Here is a 13638-nt window from a genome sequence, read left to right on the forward strand (position 1 = left end):
CTAGCCCTAATTCTAAAGTGATCTGTCTAGGCTTTGTTTTATAGCATATTTATTTAACAGAGTCTTTGAACGTCAATTCAACGGGTGAAGTGGTTTTATTTTTCTATTTTGTTTCATTTTATAAATTTGTTAGCCAACAGAGTTTTTGGTATATGGATTGCCAGTTTACTTAATGGTTGTCTTTTTTCTCAATGTTATTATTTTAGAGTGAGTGTGTGTGCATGTTTATGTTGTGAGAATATATTAATTCTGGACAATGTTGTCTTGTTAGTTTTGTGCATTTCAAATATCTTTTCACTTACGGCTTCTCATAACTCTTCATTCATTATACAATAGCCTTTTATTTAAGTGAAGTAAAATAAACAGCCTCAAAAAGTATGTGTACTATTGGAACATTTTTTTAAAAGAAAAAAAAAATCCCTCTTGAATCATATTCTCCATTCTAAAACATTCACTCTTTTAAAAAAAAACTTTTAATCCAATTAGAAGTTGTGTGTGTGTGTGTGCGCGCGCGCGCGTGTGCGCGCGTGCACGCGCAAGCACTACATATAAGCACATCTGTTTACTACAAGGTCAAATCTATGTCATTTAACATTTTTTTCCATTTGGATAACCAACTACTTTGACACCAACTTTTGAGTGATTCTTTCCACTCTAATCTCTGGTACTATCCTATTCATACTTCAACTTTATATATATATATATATATATATATATATATATATATATGAGGGTTTTTATTCTTTTTAATCTGACCCTTCATTATAACTGCTTATATAAATTATCTTAATTACTGTGACATAACAATTTTGCAGAAAAAAAATCATTATATTTTGTTGTTTTTCAAAATTACCTTATCTATACTTGGTCTTTTGTACATCTCTCTGCTTTTTTGTGGGTCAGATTGTTCTGTTCCCTGAAAATCCTTGAAATTTTGATTGCAATTACACTGAATTTATAGATTATTAAAGGTGATTTGCTATTCAAGGCAGTGAGACTTTCTATTTAAAAACATTTTTTAAATTATTTTTATTGAGACAATGTTGGTTTATAGCACTGTATATATTTGGGGATATGGGTTCACACTTCTTCAAATGTATGTTGTTATACCAAGTCCACAACCAAAATATCAATAATCCTCCACAGTTATTCACTGAGCCTCCTTCCCCTTTTGGTCTCTACCCCTACTTTCCCCCTTGATAGCCTCAGTGCTTGTATTGGCAAGTCTGCAGGCAGGCAAGGCAGTGGGGAAGGAGGCTCAGGAGGCAACTGAGCTCCCCAGTCCCCTGGGAATCTATTGGCTCTTTCTTCCTCTGGTCTCTGGCATTCTCTCCTGGTCTTCCCTCTTCTTGCCCTAGTTTCCAGGCCCAGGTGTGCACACTCACGCATGCCCATACCATACTCCAGCTATCCATCCTCAGACATCCCAAGCTCCCAAGCACCTTCTGCATTCAAGGCCAAAGGTGACAGGCACAGAGGCCAGCTGTGCAAAAAGCCTGATTCAATCACTTACCCAAAGTGCTGCAGTCAGGGTTTGTTTTGACTCAGTTTTGTCTGTTCCTTTGCTTTGTTTCAAAAACATTTTAATTTCCATTAATTGATGTTTCTTGCGTATTTTTAATGTTTTAAAAAACTTTTTCCATATAAAATTACACATATTGCTAGATTCATTTTTGTATAACTTAAAATTCTATGAACAGTACTTTTAATGATGTTTCCCGGTTCGACACTTACTGGTATATTGACAATTATCAATTTTTATATTTTAATCTAAGTTACTTTAATCTAAAAAATTCTTGCTGAAGATTCCTATAATTTTAAGTTTGTGTAAATATCCCTGAATTCCTATGAACACAAGTAAAATACAGTTTAAAGTTTTACCTAATCATTTGTATTACTCTTTTAATAAATGAGTTTATTCACACTTATATTATGATTAATTATATATTTACTTTTTCTGCCATCTGGTGGCTTGATAAAATCTTGTCACCTCCATCCCATTCTGCCTTTCACCTTCTGCTCCGGGAGTTATAGATTATACCTTCTACATTTTTGTTACCCTTTCGAAGCATTCCTACTTAATTGTAAATTGTGGAATTATTTTACATTTTTGTAATGTAAGATAACAAGATCATTTTTGAAAATGTAGTAAAAAAATTAAGCTATATTTCTTAAGCTTAAAATTATTTTCTATTTCTGGGTTTTACTTTTTTTGCATAAAAATGTGTTTGGGGGCCTCCATGGTGGCACAAGGAGTTAAGACGCACGAGTTACATCCCCCCCCTCCACCCTGGCCAGAGAGCAACCCACATTATGAAGACCTCTCCTGTCTCCCCTGCTGTTCCTCTCAGCAGTGTACTTCCATCAATCTGCCTGTTCTGTACCCCACTCTGTATCTGGTGAATCCTCTCACCCCCCATGCCTCTGGCCTGTACCCCGTTCTTGTATGCATAAATATATAAATAATCTTTTAAAAATGTGTTTGGGTACTTTTTGTGAGCAAATTTTCCAGTCTGAACACTGAAATATTTCATTTGTGAACATACCTTCAAATTTATCAAATTACAAAATTTTAGTCTTAAATTATTGTCCCTCACCCCTTTAACATATTTCATTCTTTTTTCTGATGAGATACATGTTGACTGTCATTTTATTTGTTAGTAATGTGAATTTATTTACTCTGTTGGTTTTCTTTCTTTTCTTCTGCAACAATTTTTTTTTTGAGGTAACTTTGGATTACAACAATTCTCACCTCTTCAGATGTATTTTACCACACCACAGCCACCAAAGCACAGAAAATACTCCACCACAGACTACTAGGTACCCTTCCTTCTGTTTTCCCTACCTCCACCATCTCTCTGCAGTAGCCTCAATTCTGTAATCAGATTTCTAGAGTATGTTTCCGTAAAGATGTGATATAAATACGCAATAGAATACTACACAGCTGCAAAAGAGAAGCAGCGCATTTTTTCTTCTTTTTGTTTTACATTCTGGGAGGGTTTCTGTACTTTATTTTGCACCATTAATATATTTTTTCTACATCATTCTATTTATTGCTATTATTCTTTTGGGTTTTTTTGTATTCTTGCTTAATTTTGGACAACTGCTTTATCACCTCTGAATCACCTTAAACTATTTTAATTTTTTTTTGTTTTTAAATTGCTCTCTTATTCTATATCTTTATGCTAAATTTGGGGATAACTCCTACTTGATATAATTGTTAAATGAGAGAAACTACATGAAATAATATCACTGTCATATTACTATAAATTTCAGTGCTTACTTTTATTAACACTATCATCATTATCAGAATCATCCTCAATATCCATACAGTTAGTAGAAATACTAGCTGAATTTAAGTTTATGATGTTGTCTTACGCTTAGTATCCAGTACTATTATTAGATATGTGACTTTAAGTATGTTACTGCCCTACTATATAGACTTTTAACTTTTTAATTGAATGCCACATTTTCAACTAATATACATATTACTTGAATATATGAATATATATATACATGAGCCAGGTGGATAAGTCTTGTACAATAAGATCTAAATGGAGGTTGCTTTCTAGTTTGTCTTTTTTTCACGTAAAAATAAGCACCATCTTTTAAAATCTGCAATATTTAGATTTTTTATTTAGATATTTTGTTATTTTCCACTAAGCTCATGAATTAACTGATCCAACAACTTCCATGGTACATATAAACTGCCATAAAGAATCATTCCACTAAGGAAAAAATATGGACGTTTGAATCAGCAGTGCTGTTTTTCTGCAGAGCGTGCAGGACCATAGGTCGCTGACTGTGTCTCTCAATGATGTACCTCCTCATCAGCTAGTCAATATTCTTTCCTGGTGCTTATAAAGCATTGATTTTACATTTACTTTTTAGACACCTAATACCAACTTAGCCCAGAAACCTCCAAAAGTTTCTTAGAACAAAATTAAACATACAAAGCAACAGTGAATCTAACACACTAACAGTACAAAGGAAGACAAAATAGTAGCAAAGTGGCATTAGGAGTGAGAGAAGAGGAATAACAGACTGACCCCAAAGAGGTACTATGTAATGTAATGGAGTCTATTAGCTTCTAATCATATCAGCTCATTATCTTGCATTACAAGGTATTTTAAAAAGCTATTTTCTTTTTGGATAGACAGTAGTGCTTTCACTGAATTCCCTTTAGCAGCCTCAGAAGTGCAGGTGCATTACTCTGCATAAGGGAGAGCATTGCAAATAGTTCACATTGACTGATGATTAGGCTTACTTGTTTTTCCCACGTATATTGTAAATATTCTTCATTTAAGGTATCAGTTTTCCTATTTCGCTGTTCATTAGCATTCTTTTAATGTTGAATATATACTATCTTCCCATAAGCAAAATACTCTTTTAAATATTAAGCCTTAATATTAATGTTGATAAACTAAGATCCAGTTACATATTTAGCGATCCAGAAGAATATTTAATTTGTGGGGGACAAAAATAATCACTGTTGACTGTTTGATTCAATAACCAATGTTTTAATGGGGAAAAAATGCAGCTGAAACATGCATACCATTATTTCTAGTTCATATTTATAATAGTCAGTGTTTTGGTGAAAATTTTGATTTAAAAGATATTACAAATCAGAGAACTGGAAAAGAAGACTAATAGAGTTATATCCTGAAAAAGACAGTATTTGTTATTTAAAATATATTCCAAAAATACTTAAATAATAATCAACATTTCCTGTGACACTATATTTAATAAAGAAGATTAATGAATGAATCAAGATTTGGGTTTCAGGTATAGAGCATAGCTTTGCCTCCTGATACTATTTTTAGATCATTAACTTGTGCCCAAAGACTCTTTCACATCCCTGTATGATGCCCTGTGATTTAAAATGTCAATGTTTTTGGGTTGCTACATGCAAAAGAATGAAGCTTGACTACTACCTCACACCATGCACAAAAACCAACTCAAAATGGATTAAAGAACTAGACATAAGACCTGAAACCATAAAATATATAGAAGGAAATATGGGCAAAACACTACATGACATGCACCTCAAAAACATCTTTATAGACATATGACCCAAAGCAGTGATAGTGAAGCAAAGATAAACAGCTGGGACTACATCAAATTAAATAGCTTCTGTACAGCAAAAAAGACAGTAAACAAAACAAAGAGACACCCCACCAACTGGGAGAACATTTTTGCACACAACACTAATGATAAAGGACTGATCACAAAAATCTACAATGAGCTGATGAGACTCAACAAAAACAAAGAAAATAATCCAGTCAAAAATGGGCAGAAGAGCTAAAAAGAAACTTCCCCAAAGAGGAAATGCAAATGGCCAACAGGCATATGAAAAAATGTTCAATGTCACTTGTAATCAGGGAAATGCAAATCAAAACCACATAAGATACCATCTTATACCAGTGAGAATGGCACATATTTAAAAAACTAGCAGCAACAAATGTTGGCAAGGATGTGGAGAAAAAGAAACGCTCCTGCAATGCTGGTGGAAGTGAAAATTGGTCCAACCACTATTGAGAGCTGTGTGGAGATTTCTCAACCTACTAAAGCTAGAGCTTACATATGATCCAGCAATTCCACTCCTAGGTATTTACCCAAACAACACAGAAACATTAATTACAAAGAGCATCTGCACCTCTATGTTTATAGCAGCACTATTTACAATAGCTAAGCTATTAAAACAACCCAAATGCCCAAAAATAGATGACTGGATCAAGAAGATATGGTATATATACACAATGGAATATTACTTAGCAATCAAAAAAGATACACTCATGCAATTTGCAACAACATGGATGGAGCTGGAAGGGATCATGCTCAGCGAAATAAGCCAGAAAGAAAAAGAAAAGTACCCGATGGTCTCACTCATAGCAGGAATTTAGAAAACCTAAATAAGGGACCAGGAAAAAGACTAACTATAATAAAGAAAAAAATCAAAATCAACAAGCAACTATAAACCAGAGACACACTAAGGGGAAGGGGTGCGGGGAGAGGAAGGATTAGGGTCAAAATAAGGGGGTTGCAATTGTAAGGGGAATATAACCAAAATGAAAATGCATACATTGCGCAAAAATGATAAATGATGTAAGAATTATATAAAATAAAATATTAAACAAATAAAATGTCACTGTTTTATAAAGGGTTCAAGTAGATCCCCATATCACTAGGAAAACTAGAGAAACACTCTTCAACTGACACATAGGGAATAAATACTCAAACAAGATTCAGCCACAAATATGTATGCTTAATGTGGCAGAGCATTTTATACCTTCAATTGTCTATATCCTTATAAATACACACACACATATATTACATATGTAATATATACAATAGGTAATATCATACTCTTGCCATGGTCTCAGGATAGAAAGAGTATATTTCTTAGTCTCTTGACTTTGGGCTTGGACACATAATTTGCTGTGATCAGTGGGATTATAATGAGCATGCACAGCAGATGCTTGGAATGTGCCTCGAAAGTTCATGAACCAGCTATCCCATGACCCCAAGAAAAAACGAGACATATGGAGAAGGCCTCAATATTAACCATGGCCTAAAGCCAAGTCCTGCCACATGCAGTCTAGAGCAATTGAACCCCAGTTAACATGCAATGCATGAATGAGTAGCAAATGATTTGTGTATGCCACTGAGATTTCTGCGGTCATTTGTTGTGCAGTAAAATTTAGTAGTATAAGAAAACAATCGCCTCAATACTAATAAAAACTGGCAGGCAAAGTTGTTGCTGTAAATAGCAACATCTCTGCACTTTTGTGATTTTCCCCCATGTTTCAAATTCACAGATGAAAATAGGTAACTACACTTTAGCTATCAAATGGTCATATTAGATCCTTTACTTCCATAGTGGTAGGTAATGGTCAATCTCCCAAATATGTAAGAGTTACTCCAAAACATGGAGGGTATTCCAACACTGGTTACCAAAACCATAAACATCCACTGTAATACTCAAGTGAAAAAGTAAAATAATGGAAGAAGTAGAATCTCAACTTGGGAAATAAATACTAAGAGAGCAAAAAAGTTCCCATTTGTTTATGGAGTAATATATTTCCACCCTTTAGATAAGTAACACTCTGTGAAAGTTGGCCACATTCTATGTCTTCCACAAGTGAAATGTATCCTTCCCCATACTTTTGTGTTTCTATGGCATCATAATTATTCACTAGTGCTGCATTTGGCATACTTTACTGTGGTTAAGTATTCCATGAACATATTCTATACTAACTTGTTACTCCTTTGAAATATCATTTTTCTATCTCTAACCTTAACACCGGACAAATGTGGTTAGCCTCATAAATGTTCAGTTACCAAAGGGACAAATACCCCCTGGCTGGGGAAGAAGTGTATTTTATATTTTTTACTGGCTCACTTTTCAATGCTGCTGTTGTGGGTTGCTGGCTGTACTTTAATGAGGGATGTGACATTTTGGAAGCATGTGGCTCTTAGTAGATAGAAATACCTAGAGAGTGTCATAAAGGACAACTGGATATTCTGCAAAAGGTGTCTGTCAGTTGTAAAGTACCTGTCTTAGAAGCTAGAGAGTCACTTTTCATGCTCCCATCTCCTTTCATATCATCTTTTACATGTGTCACCTATTAACCAAGGAACACCTGAGTAAACCTAGAATCAGAGTATGGTAAGAGACTGGCCACTACACTACAAAACTTTCATATCTCCATGTGTGTCAACATCTGCCTTTTCAAAGACCTATTTCCATCTTTCCCAATGTGTTTTTGGTCACATTTGCTTAGTGGATGTCAATAGTTGCTATTTTTTTAACCTATTTTGTAATTAAATTTGGAGAATGAAAGATAAAATTAAACAAGGCAAAGCAAAATAAAACAATAAAAGGTAGGTTTCCTGAAATAGGGCTTTTTGGAGTCTCTAATATACAAATTAACACCAAATTTTCTAGAGAAATAATATGTACTGTTTTCCAAAAAATTATTCATGGAAGCTTATTATTTTTAACTTTTATTATTTAATTGTAGGTACTGGTATTTTGAAGAATACACTTTATGAAATACGAATCAATATTATTGAATTTTCTCTTCTCTTAGGTATCCTCACCAAATGTTTCTTACTCATATATAAATCTCTTCCACGATTCAGACATTGAGAACAGCTCAGGAACATTCCTCAACTGGTACTAAAAGCATTTTACAACATGCCACATGAATATTCTTTCTTAAATTAAGTTTTAAATGAATGCGTTGGCTTAAAAGTATTTGGCGCATGCACAAATAAAAAATGATATGGTAATGTACAAATTCTAAATCTCTTATATTAACAAACAAGTTTGTTTGTTGTTATAGTGATCATATTTTCTCCTTTTATTTCCTGGTCCTTTCCAAAATCAATTTTTCTATAACCTTAAGAATATCCTTATCACACTAAAAATAGAAAATCGTAAATATGAGGTTCAAATTAATCAATGTACAACAATCAAAAATTGAGACTATGCTTATGCTAATGTACGAAAAATAATTTTAGCTAAAATCTTAGCTTTTGTCTAATGTCTCAATACACAGAGGAGGTAAATGAAAGCAATTTCACAATCCTGCTCTGTGAATGGCAATACATTTATTCCCAAGATGCTATGTTATTTCACTATATGTAATTCTTATGTATTGCTTCTTCTGGGTAAGGCTTTATATTCATATAATTCTGAGATTGTTCCATACCGTTTTTGTGTTATGTTCCAGAATTAGTGGCACATAATAAAATAAAATGGCTGATGTAGTGAGAAAAATAAGAACATGACTAATTGCCAGAGATAAATTAAGAAAATAGATACTGATAAGTAAGAAAAGATTAAGCCAAAACCCATATCTTAGATAATGCACAGATACATGTTTGAATGTGATATGACCACTGAAATTTATTGATAATGTCAAAAGTTTTCATTTGTAAACTCATATACAAGAGACTGGTTATTTCTTTAACATAAGGTATATCTTCTCATATGTTTGAAGTTATTTTGTAAAGGAATAAAATTATTCTCTAGTGTTCTATTTTTAGAATTTGTCATAAATTAATAACCTAATGTGTCAATTTGAGATGCATGAAAATGTTAATATAATTCAAACATGGATTTTATAGAATCAATCTTGAAATTAAGTTAATATGTAGGTATCACTCTATTTCCTCAGATTTGCTAAATGCCCATAGTAAATTAAATTTTAGTAATTTTTAGTCCAAATATTGGCCTTTTTTTTTTTTTTAAAGAAATGTGCTTACAATCTTACAAACATGGTTTTCGGCATCTGTATTGATGAGAGTGAAACATTTCCATTACAAATGAGTAAGAGGCAGAGCTGTTCATATCCACAGCTGGAATGGATCTGCTTCTATAAAAATGAGAAGTAGCAGCTGCAGGGAACATAAATTGTGCAATTGATTTGATTTTGCAAAGCAAACACATTCCTCTTGTTATGATTTAGCTTGCTAATTAGGGTTCACATAATCAAAGGAACTTTGGAAGAAAATAATTCTGGATTTTCTACACCTTCTGAGATCGCCTTAGAACATTTTCCACATTTTCAAGACAATTATATCTCAAATTTGAACACCTTCAACAACAAAAGACTGATTTACAAATAATGTCCCACTGAGTGAATGTGTCCAGTGTCAGATTCCTATTTCAAGTGAATAAATGGAGAAGTTAAACATAAGACTTTCAATGGATCTACAACACAGGGGTCTCAACAGTTCTGTAAACCCAGAGCATCATATTATTATTTTTTTTTATTTTGTATCAGGAGTTAGCAAAGGTTTTCTGTAAAGGGCCATAGTAAATATTTAGGGTTTCTTAACATGCACACCATGATAAATGTACTCAACTTTGTCTTTTAAGGAGAATGCAGCCACATACACTGTTAAAAAAATAGTGACTCTCTACTAATCCTCAAGCTGGAATGATGTGGGAGATAAGAAATTTTAAAAGTAGGTTAGGGCACAAGTGGGAAAAAATCCTTGAATTTAAGATAAGAAAGTTTTAGTTTGTTCTGCAACCAGTTGATATTGATCACAGAATCAAGTAATTAAATGCTCTTCAAGGTGATTACTCCAGCCAGAGTTATGTGATGAGCTCAGAAGCCTGCAGAAGACAGTGAGACTGGCTGGGAAGTTGGTTCCAAGATGAGGTAAGAATGAATGAAATGTCTTGGTGGCAATACCAGTGCAACTAAATATATGTATCACTGAGTCTAAAGGAACTATCATAACACCTGGCATTTCATTTACTGAACACAAAGTTAGAATTTTGAACCAGAGGATATGCTAAGCAGTGGCATTTTTACTTGAATTCACATGTTTTATCCTATACTCGCACACACACAAAAAGATAGCACTTGAGAAATGATTGGTACTTTTACTTCTACCATGTCTTTATGTCTAGCGTGTATAATACGTGTGAAGTGTCTAGCATAACACACACCAGTAGGTGTTTAAGATAAAACAACCCCCTAAATGACAAATACAGCTGAGACTCAGGCAAACTGGAGAAATGATAATACAAAATTCTAAAAGATTATTTTAAAATTGGACATCTCAGAGCTGTTAGTATGTTGTTATGTGTACTGAATCCTCAGGAATACTTCTGACTTAGCATCAGTATTATTTTCTTGAACTAAAATCTTCTTTTTCTCGTGAATTTTTGCTCATTTGACTCACTTTATGTAGAACCCAGGTCCTCTGAGGCCTCTCTTCTTCACACATCCATTCTCAGCAAGTCAACTTCCCTTATATTTTCTAATCATTCTTCTTAATAGTATATATAACATAATAATCATTTGTTTCTTGACTTTTCCGTAATCTCTGGATGATAATTCTTTGAGATTGGAAAACTTGCCTTACTTGGTCATTGCTGTATCTGTGGCAAGTAAAATCAAATTTGATCCACAGGAAACACTCAGTACTCATTAGCTGACTAAAATATTAGTGAATAAAAAGAAAAAAAAATAGTGAATTAAAATAAAAGAAAAATTAGTGACTTTATTAGTGATTAAAATAAGAATTATTGTGCATGCAAATAGAATTAACCATTTATGCAAATAGAATTAACCATTTCCCACTGGCAAAAAACAATTGTCTAAGTACTCATCACTTCTTAGATAAGTTAGCATAAATGTATCTTCTCTCTTTTTATTTTTGGTGTCTTATTTTTTTAAAATATTTATTTTTTTATTTATACAATAGCTGGGGTACAGCCCAGAGGCTTGGGAGGGTGAGAGGATTCACTAGAGACAGAGCGGGAAACAGAACAGGCAGACAGACAGAAAGAAAGCACTGCTAAGGGGAGCAGCGGGCTAGACAGGAGAGGTCTGCCGTGCCATGTGGGAATCTCCCTGGCTGGCTGGGAATCGAACCCGCGCTGCAGAGGCTGCGGACAGCTTCACAGCACTGTGGTCAACCCATTGCGCCACTGGGGAGGCCCCGATGTATCTTCTCTTGATCTTCCAATCTCCCACTACGAACAACCCTTGCACTCAAAGACACATTAAAATTACACAACACCAGGTCAGTTTGTGGAAGTAAATATCTCCTCCATCTTCTGTGAGACAAAAATAAAATTCTCATCTAGGAATTCAAAGTTCTCAAGAATCTTACTCTACCTTCATCTATCCCCCTTCATTTTCTAAGAGTTCAAAATACTTTTCTCAGTCAGGCCTCTTGAGGGTTGACTCCTAACTCTACACTCATTCTTTACTTTGTGCTTTTATAAGGACTGTTCTTAATGTACAGAAAACACTTTGCCTTTCAATCCACTCATGAAAACACTACAAAACATGCAAAGAGCATCTCTGACCTGTTATACATTTTGTCTTCCTCCTTGAGTTAAATTTATATTTTAATGTTTTCTGTTAACAGTGGTTTAGGATGACACTACACATGCTTTGCTTCCAGAGCAAATTTATAAACATATCAAGAGAATCAATCTTTGGGAATTATAAGAAAAATACTTCTCTTCCACCTTGCAAGCAATCTACCACAATTATGTGTGTTTATTTATAACTACTTAAATTCAATTGCAATTTATTTGTTAATATTTTTAAACTATAGTTATTAATCTGCCATCTCCTATATCTCTTTGTCCCTTTTCCCCTCCCATCTCTCTCAACCTCAGTCTTCATTACGTTTATTACTGTCTTCTAATTTATGTAAGTGCTTTACTTTGTCAAATCGTCTATTATGTAAATGTCCAGCATTTTTTTTTGTCATTTTGACTTGCTTTTCCACATATAAGTCCCTCCATTTTACTATATTAGCTACAAATATTACTGAGTAATCCTCCAAAGTGTGGATATACCACTTCTTCTTGATTCAATTGTCTTGATGGACATTTAGGCTGCTTCAGTATCCTAGCTATTGTAAATAACATTGCAATACATATTGTAGAACATATAGTTTTTTTGCAATGATGCTTTCATTTCTTTGGGTAGATGTCCTGGGGTGGGATTTCTGGATCACACAGTATTTCCAATTTTAGATTTTAAAAATGAATCCAAATAGTTTTCCATAATGACTGGACTAATTTTCATCTTCACCAACAGTGTTATAGGGTTTCTCTTTCTCCACAACCTCTCCAGCATGTGTCATTGTGGGTCTAGTCAATATGCAACATTCTCACATGTGTGAGATAACTAATTGTGGCTTTAATCTTCATCTGCCTTGCTGGAAGCACAACTACTGGTCTTCTGGATGTCTTCACTGGTGAATTGTCTGCTCCTATCTGCTTCTGATTCATTAACTTTTTATAGTTGATTTGTTTAAGTTTTATATATTTTTAATTATAGACACACTTCTATATGAACACACATCTATATGAGCACATATAGAAAGTTAAAAGTGATCTGTAGTTCCCAACTATTTTTTTTAATATTTATTTATTTAATTTATACAAGCACTGGGTACAGTCAGAAGCATGGGAGGGTAAGAGAATTCCCCAGAGCCAGAGTGGGGAGCAGAACAGGCAGACTGACAAAATACACTGCTGAGGGGAGCAGGTGGCACGGCAGGAGAGGTCTGCGTGCCATGTGGGACCTTTGCCGGCAGCCGGGGATCGAACTGGCGCTACAGAGGCTGTGGGCAGCTTCTCAGTCCAGGGCAGCTTCACAGTCCAGCTCTCAACAGCTGTGCCACCAGGGGAGCCCCTTAGTTCTCAACTTTTAATGCCTACGAAATATTCCTTTGAAAGTTCTACCATAAAGATTGTCCTTTGGGGGCCTCCCCTGGTGGCGCAGGTGGTTGAGCACAGTGCTGTGAAGCTATCCGCAGCACAGGTTCAATCCTGACCAGCTGGCGAGGGTCCCACATGGTGTGGCAGACATCTCCTGTCGTGCCCGCTCCACCCTTCAGCAGTGTATTTCGTCAGTCTGCCTGTTCTGTTCCCCACTCTGTCTCTGGTAAATCCTCTCACCCTCCCGCAAATCTGGTCTATGCCCCAGTTCTTGTGTAAATAAAAATAAATAAATCTTAAAAAAAAAAGGATTGTCCTTTGGGTTTGCATAGATTTTAGGATCTGCCATGCTTGTATATTTGCCTCTTTGCCCCATTTTTTTTTAAAATATTGCCAATATGGATATATTTTTTTCTTTTTCTTGC

This window comes from Talpa occidentalis, unplaced genomic scaffold (genome assembly GCF_014898055.3).
Source record: "Talpa occidentalis isolate TD23 unplaced genomic scaffold, MPIMG_talOcc4v2.1 talOcc4.16, whole genome shotgun sequence".
NCBI lineage: Eukaryota > Metazoa > Chordata > Mammalia > Eulipotyphla > Talpidae > Talpa > Talpa occidentalis.